Source organism: Megalopta genalis, unplaced genomic scaffold (genome assembly GCF_051020955.1).
Source record: "Megalopta genalis isolate 19385.01 unplaced genomic scaffold, iyMegGena1_principal scaffold0092, whole genome shotgun sequence".
Taxonomy (NCBI): Eukaryota; Metazoa; Arthropoda; class Insecta; order Hymenoptera; family Halictidae; genus Megalopta; species Megalopta genalis.
In genome coordinates, this window is record NW_027476161.1 from 47,026 (window position 1) to 56,430 (window position 9,405).

The following is a 9,405-nucleotide window of genomic DNA, read 5'->3' on the forward strand; positions in this document are numbered from 1 at the left end:
CGAAACAAATGATTTAGTTTTACATACTTGCGATATAAATGATATAGCTTCAAATGCAGGCGAAACAAACGAGTTAGCTTCAAATCCAAGCGAAGCACGTGATTTACCTTCAAATTAATGCGAAGTAGAAGGCTTATCCACAAAGCCATGCGACACAAATGATTTAGCTTCAAATACTTGCGATACAATTGATATAGCTTCAAATGCATGCGAAACAAACGAGTTAGATTCAAATCCAAGCGAAACACATGATTTAGTTCCAAATCAATGCGAAGTAGATGGCTTAGCTTCAAATCCATGCGACACAAATGATTTAGCTTCAAATACTTGCGATAGAAGTGATATAGCTTCAATGCAGGCGAAACAAACGAGTTAGCTTCAAAGCCATGCAACACAAATGATTTAGCTTCATATACTTGCGATATAAATGATATAGCTTCAAATGCAGGCGAAACAAACGAGTTAGCTTCAAATCCAAGCGAAACACATGGTTTAGTTTCAAATCAATGCGAAGTAGGAGGCTTATCCTCAAAGCCATGCGACACAAATGATTTAGCTTCAAATACTTGCGATATAACTGATATAGCTTCAAATGCAGGCGAAATAATCGAGTTAGCTTCAAATCTGTGCGAAACACATGATTTAGCTTCAAATCCATGCGAACCACATGATTTAGTTTCAAATCAATGTGAAGTAGAAGGCTTAGCTTCAAATCCATGCGAAACACATGATTTAGTTTCAAATCAATGCGAAGCAGAAGGCTTAGCTTCAAATCCTTGCGAAACAAATGATTTAGTTTCACATACTTTGCGATATAAATGATATAGCTTCAAATGCAGGCGAAACAAACGAGTTAGCTTCAAATCCAAGCGAAGCACGTGATTTACCTTCAAATTAATGCGAAGTAGAAGGCTTATCCTCAAAGCCATGCGACACAAATGATTTAGCTTCAAATACTTGCGATACAATTGATATAGCTTCAAATGCATGCGAAACAAACGAGTTAGCTTCAAATCCAAGCGAAACACATGATTTAGTTCCAAATCAATGCGAAGTAGAAGGTTTAGCTTCAAATCCAAGCGAAACACATGATTTTCCTTCAAATTAATGCAAAGTGGAAGGCTTGTCCTCAAAGCCATGCGACACAAATGATTTAGCTTCAAATACTTGCGATATAATTGATATAGCATCAAATGCAGGCGAAATAAACGAGTTAGCTTCAAATCTGTGCGAAACACATGATTTAGCTTCAAATCCATGCGAAACACATGTTTTAGTTACAAATCAATGCGAAGTAGTAGGCATAGCTTCATATCCATGCGAAACAAATGATTTAGTTTCACATACTTGCGATATAAATCATATAGCTTCAAATGCAGGCGAAACAAACGAGTTAGCTTCAAATCCATGCGAAACACATGATTTAGTTTCAAATCAATGCGAAGCAGAAGGCTTAGCTTCAAATCCATGCGAAACAAATGATTTAGTTTTACATACTTGCGATATAAATGATATAGCTTCAAATGCAGGCGAAACAAACGAGTTAGCTTCAAATCCAAGCGAAGCACGTGATTTACCTTCAAATTAATGCGAAGTAGAAGGCTTATACACAAAGCCATGCGACACAAATGATTTAGCTTCAAATACTTGCGATACAATTGATATAGCTTCAAATGCATGCGAAACAAACGAGTTAGATTCAAATCCAAGCGAAACACATGATTTAGTTCCAAATCAATGCGAAGTAGATGGCTTAGCTTCAAATCCATGCAACACAAATGATTTAGCTTCAAATACTTGCGATAGAAGTGATATAGCTTCAATGCAGGCGAAACAAACGAGTTAGCTTCAAAGCCATGTAACACAAATGATTTAGCTTCATATACTTGCGATATAAATGATATAGCTTCAAATGCAGGCGAAACAAACGAGTTAGCTTCAAATCCAAGCGAAACACATGGTTTAGTTTCAAATCAATGCGAAGTAGGAGGCTTATCCTCAAAGCCATGCGACACAAATGATTTAGCTTCAAATACTTGCGATATAACTGATATAGCTTCAAATGCAGGCGAAATAAACGAGTTAGCTTCAAATCTGTGCGAAACACATGATTTAGCTTCAAATCCATGCGAACCACATGATTTAGTTTCAAATCAATGTGAAGTAGAAGGCTTAGCTTCAAATCCATGCGAAACACATGATTTAGTTTCAAATCAATGCGAAGCAGAAGGCTTAGCTTCAAATCCATGCGAAACAAATGATTTAGTTTCACATACTTGCGATATAAATGATATAGCTTCAAATGCAGGCGAAACAAACGAGTTAGCTTCAAATCCAAGCGAAGCACGTGATTTACCTTCAAATTAATGCGAAGTAGAAGGCTTATCCTCAAAGCCATGCGACACAAATGATTCAGCTTCAAATACTTGCGATAGAAGTGATATAGCTACAATGCAGGCGAAACAAACGAGTTAGCTTCAATGCCATGCAACACAAATGATTTAGCTTCATATACTTGCGATATAAATGATATAGCTTCAAATGCAGGGGAAACAAACGAGTTAGCTTCAAATCCAAGCGAAACACATGGTTTAGTTTCAAATCAATGCGAAGTAGGAGGCTTATCCTCAAAGCCATGCGACACAAATGATTTAACTTCAAATACTTGCGATATAATTGATATAGCTTCAAATGCAGGCGAAATAAACGAGTTAGCCTCAAATCTATGTGAAACACATGAGTCAGCTTCTAATTCATGCGAAACACTTGGTTTAGCTACATATTCTTGCGAAACAAATGGTTTAGATTCCGATAATTGTGATAAACATTATTTAGCTTCAAATGCAGGCGAAACACATAATTTAGATACAAACCAATGCGACGTAGAAGGCTTAGCTTCAAATCCATGCGAAACACATGATTTAGCATCAATTCCATGGGAGAAAAATGATTTAGATTCAAATTCATGCGTAACATATGGTTTAGCTTCATATTCTTGTGAAACAAATGGTTTTGCTTCTGATAATTGTGATAAACATGATTTAGCTTCAACTGCATACGAAACAAACGAGTTAGCTTCAAATTCAAGGGAAACACATGATTTAGATTCAAATTAATGCGAAGTAGAAGGCTTATCCTCAAAGCCATGCGACACAAATGGTTTAGCTTCAAATACTTGCGATACAATTGATATAGCTTCAAATGCATGCGAAACAAACGAGTTAGCTTCAAATCCAAGCGAAACACATGATTTAGTTCCAAATCAATTTGAAGTAGAAGGCTTAGCTTCAAATCCAAGCGAAACACATGATTTACCTTCAAATTAATGCAAAGTGGAAGGCTTGTCCTCAAAGCCATGCGACACAAACGATTTAGCTTCAAATACATGCGATATAATTGATATAGCTTCAAATGCAGGCGAAACAAACGAGTTAGCTTCAAATCTGTGCGAAATACATGATTTAGCTTCAAATTCATGCGAAACACATGGTTTAGCTTCATATTCTTGCGAAACAAATGGTTTAGATTCAGATAATTGTGATAAACATGATTTAGCTTCAAATACAGGCGAAACAAATGAGTTGCCTTCAAATCCAAGCTAAACACCTGATTTACCTTCAAATTAATGCAAAGTAGAAGGCTTATCTTCAAAGCCATGCGACACAAATGATTTAGCTTCAAATACTTCCGATATAATTGATATAGCTTAAAATGCAGGCGAAACAAACGAGTTAGCTTCAAATCTGTGCGAAACACATGATTTAGCTTCAAATTCATGCGAAACACATGGTTTAGCTTCATATTCTTGCGAAACAAATGGTTTAGATTCAGATACTTGTGATAAACATAATTTAGCTTCAAATGCAGGCGAAACAAACGAGTTAGTTTCACATCCATGCGAAACACATGATTTAGCTTCAAATCAATGCGAAACACATGATTTAGTTTCAAATCAATGCGAAGTAGTCGACATAGCTTCATATCCATGCGAAACAAATGATTTAGCTTCACATACTAGCAATATAAATGATATAGCCTCAAATGCAGGCGAAACAAACGAGTTAGCTTCAAATCCAAGCGAAACACATGATTTACCTTCAAATTAATGCGAAGTAGAAGGCTTATCCTCAAAGCCATGCGACACAAATGATTCAGCTTCAAATACTTGCGATATAATTGATTTAGCTTCAAATGCAGGCGAAACAAACGAGTTAGCTTCAAATCCAGGCGAAACACATGGTTTAGCTTCATATTCTTCCGAAACAAATGGCTTAGCTTCATATACTTGCGATATAAATGATATAGCTTCAAATGCAGGCGAAACAGACGAGTTAGCTTCAAATCCCAGCGAAACACATGGTTTAGTTTCAAATCAATGCGAAGTAGAAGGCTTATCTTCACATACATGAGAAACAAATGATTTAGTTTCAGATAATTGCGTTATAATTGATAAAGCTTCAAATGCAGGCGAAACAAACGAGTTAGCTTCAAATCCAAGCGAAGCACGTGATTTACCTTCAAATTAATGCGAAGTAGAAGGCTTATCCTCAAAGCAATGCGACACAAATGATTTAGCTTCAAATACTTTCGATACAATTGATATAGCTTCAAATGCATGCGAAACAAACGAGTTAGCTTCAAATCCAAGCGAAACACATGATTTAGTTCCAAATCAATGCGAAGTAGAAGGTTTAGCTTCAAATCCAAGCGAAACACATGATTTTCCTTCAAATTAATGCAAAGTGGAAGGCTTGTCCTCAAAGCCATGCGACACAAATGATTTAGCTTCAAATACTTGCGATATAATTGATATAGCATCAAATGCAGGCGAAATAAACGAGTTAGCTTCAAATCTGTGCGAAACACATGATTTAGCTTCAAATCCATGCGAACCACATGATTTAGTTTCAAATCAATGTGAAGTTGAAGGCTTAGCTTCAAATCCATGCGAAACACATGATTTAGTTTCAAATCAATGCGAAGCAGAAGGCTTAGCTTCAAATCCATGCGAAACAAATGATTTAGTTTCACATACTTGCGATATAAATGATATAGCTTCAAATGCAGGCGAAACAAACTAGTTAGCTTCAAATCCAAGCGAAGCACGTGATTTACCTTCAAATTAATGCGAAGTAGAAGGCTTATCCTCAAAGCCATGCGACACAAATGATTTAGCTTCAAATACTTGCGATACAATTGATATAGCTTCAAATGCATGCGAAACAAACGAGTTAGCTTCAAATCCAAGCGAAACACATGATTTAGTTTCCAAATCAATGCGAAGTAGAAGGCTCAGCTTCAAATCCATGCGACACAAATGATTTAGCTTCAAATACTTGCGATAGAAGTGATATAGCTTCATTGCAGGCGAAACAAACGACTTAGCTTCAAAGCCATGCAACACAAATGATTTAGCTTCATATACTTGCGATATAAATGATATAGCTTCAAATGCAGGCGAAACAAACGAGTTAGCTTCAAATCCAAACGAAACACATGGTTTAGTTTCAAATCAATGCGAAGTAGGAGGCTTATCCTCAATGCCATGCGACACAAATGATTTAGCTTCAAATACTTGCGATAGAAGTGATATAGCTTCAATGCAGGCGAAACAAACGAGTTAACTTCAAAGCCATGCAACACAAATGATTTAGCTTCATATACTTGCGATATAAATGATATAGCTTCAAATGCAGGCGAAACAAACGAGTTAGCTTCAAATCCAAGCGAAACACATGGTTTAGTTTCAAATCAATGCGAAGTAGGAGGCTTATCCTCAAAGCCATGCGACGCAAATGATTTAGCTTCAAATACTTTTGATATAACTGATATAGCTTCAAATGCAGGCGAAATAAACGAGTTAGCTTCAAATCTGTGCGAAACACAGGATTTAGCTTCAAATCCATGCGAACCACATGATTTAGTTTCAAATCAATGTGAAGTAGAAGGCTTAGCTTCAAATCCATGCGAAACACATGATTTAGTTTCAAATCAATGCGAAGCAGAAGGCTTAGCTTCAAATCCATTCGAAACAAATGATTTAGTTTCACATACTTGCGATATAAATGATATAGCTTCAAATGCAGTCGAAACAAACGAGTTAGTTTCAAATCCAAGCGAAACACAAGATTTATCTTAAAATCAATGCAATTTAGAAGGTTTAGTTTCAAATCCATGCCAAGCAAATGAGAGAGCTTCAAAACACTTGGGATATAGGTGATATAGCTTCAGCTGCATGTGAAACAAACGAGTTAGATTTAAGTCCATGCGAAACACATGATTTAGCTGCAAATCAATGCGATGCAGAAGGTTTAGCTTCAAATCCATGCGATGCACAAGATTTAGCATCAAATCAGTGCGATGTAGAAGGTTTAGCTTCAAATCTATGCGAAACACATGATTTAGCTTCTAATCAATGCGAAGTAGAAGGCGTAGCTTCAAATCCTCGCGACAAAAATGATTTAGCTTCAAATACTTGCGATATAATTGATAAGGCTTCAAATGCAGGCGAATCAAACGAATTTCTTTCTAATCCATGCGAAACAAATGACTTAGCTTCAAATCCAAGCGAGACACATGATTTCGCTTCAAATCAATGCGAAGGAGAAAGCTTTGCTTCAAATCAATGCGAATCAACTGATTTGGCTTCAAATACTTGAGAATATAAATGATGTAGCTTCAAATGGAGGCGAAACAAACTACTTAGCTTCAAATCCATGCGAAACACATGATTTAGCTTCAAATCAATGCGAAGTAGATGGCTTAGCTTCATATCCATGCGAAACAAATGACTTAGCTTCAACTACTTGCGAATATAAGTGATACAGCTTCAAATGCATGCGAAACAACCGAGTTAGCATCAAATCCAAGCGAAACTCATGATTTAGATAAAAATCAATGCGAAGTAGAAGGCGTAGCTTCAAATCCATGCGGAACACATGATTTAGCTTCATATCCATGAGAAACACATGGTTTAGCTTCATAATCTTGCGAAACAGATGGTTTAGCTTCAGATATTTGTGATAAACATGATTTAGCTTCAACTGCATGCGAAACAATCGCGTTAGCTTCAAATGCAAGAGAAACGCATGATTTAGTTGCAAATCAATGCGTAGTAGAATGCTTAGCTTCAAATCCATGCGACACAAATGATTTAGCTTCAAATACTTGCGATAGAAGTGATATAGCTTCAATGCAGGCGAAACAAACAAGTTAGCTTCAAAGCCATGCGACACAAAAGATTTAGCTTCAAATACTTGCGATATAATTGATATAGCTTCAAATGCAGGCGAAACAAACTACTTAGCTTCAAATCCATGCGAAACACATGATTTTGCTTCAAATCCATGCGATAGAAGTAATATAGCTTCAAATGCAGGCGAAACAAACGAGTTAGCATCAAATCCAAGCGAAACACATGGTATAGTTTCAAATCAATGCGAACTAGGAGGCTTATCCTCAAAGCCATGCGACACAAATGATTTAGCTTCAAATACATGCGATATAATTGAAATAGCTTCAAATGCAGGCGGAATAAACGAGTTAGCTTCAAATCTATGTGAAACACATGAGTCAGCTTCTAATTCATGCGAAACACATGGTTTAGCTTCATATTCTTGCGAAACAAATGGTTTAGATTCCGATAATTGTGATAAACATTATTTAGCTTCAAATGAAGGCGAAACACATAATTTAGTTACAAACCAATGCGACGTAGAAGGCTTAGCTTCAAATCCATGCGAAACACATTATTTAGCATCAATTCCATGGGAGACAAATGATTTAGATTCAAATTCATGCGTAACATATGGTTTAGCTTCATATTCTTGTGAAACAAATGGTTTAGCTTCTGATAATTGTGATAAACATGATTTGGCTTCAACTGCATACGAAACAAACGAGCTAGCTTCAAATTCAAGGGAAACACATGATTTAGATTCAAATTAATGCAAAGTGGAAGGCTTATGCTCAAAGCCATGCGACACAAATGATTTAGCTTCAAATACTTGCGATATAATTGATATAGCTTCAAATGCAGGCGAAACAAACGAGTTAGCTTCAAATCTGTGCGAAATACATGATTTAGCTTCAAATTCATGCGAAACACATGGTTTAGCATCATATTCTTGCGACACAAATGGTTTAGATTCAGATAATTGTGATAAACATGATTTAGCTTCAAATGGAGGCGAAACAAACGAGTTGCCTTCAAATCCAAGCAAAACACCTGAGTTACCTTCAAATTAATGCAAAGTAGAAGGCTTATCTTCAATGCCATGCGACACAAATGATTTAGCTTCAAATACTTGCGATATAATTGATATAGCTTCAAATGCAGGCGAAACAAACGAGTTAGCTTCAAATCTGTGCGAAACACATGATTTAGCTTCAAATTCATGCGAAACACATGGTTTAGCTTCATATTCTTGCGAAAAAAAGGTTTAGATTCAGATACTTGTGATAAACATGATTTAGCTTCAAATGCAGGCGAAACAAACGAATTAGTTTCAAATCCACGCGTAACACATGATTTACCTTCAAATCCATGCGAAACACATGTTTTAGTTACAAATCAATGCGAAGTAGTAGGCATAGCTTCATATCCATGCGAAACAAATGATTTAGTTTCACATACTTGCGATATAAATCATATAGCTTCAAATGCAGGCGAAACAAACGAGTTAGCTTCAAATCCATGCGAAACACATGATTTAGTTTCAAATCAATGCGAAGCAGAAGGCTTAGCTTCAAATCCATGCGAAACAAATGATTTAGTTTTACATACTTGCGATATAAATGATATAGCTTCAAATGCAGGCGAAACAAACGAGTTAGCTTCAAATCCAAGCGAAGCACGTGATTTACCTTCAAATTAATGCGAAGTAGAAGGCTTATCCACAAAGCCATGCGACACAAATGATTTAGCTTCAAATACTTGCGATACAATTGATATAGCTTCAAATGCATGCGAAACAAACGAGTTAGATTCAAATCCAAGCGAAACACATGATTTAGTTCCAAATCAATGCGAAGTAGATGGCTTAGCTTCAAATCCATGCGACACAAATGATTTAGCTTCAAATACTTGCGATAGAAGTGATATAGCTTCAATGCAGGCGAAACAAACGAGTTAGCTTCAAAGCCATGCAACACAAATGATTTAGCTTCATATACTTGCGATATAAATGATATAGCTTCAAATGCAGGCGAAACAAACGAGTTAGCTTCAAATCCAAGCGAAACACATGATTCAGTTTCAAATCAATGCGAAGTAGGAGGCTTATCCTCAAAGCCATGCGACACAAATGATTTAGCTTCAAATACTTGCGATATAACTGATATAGCTTCAAATGCAGGCGAAATAAACGAGTTAGCTTCAAATCTGTGCGAAACACATGATTTAGC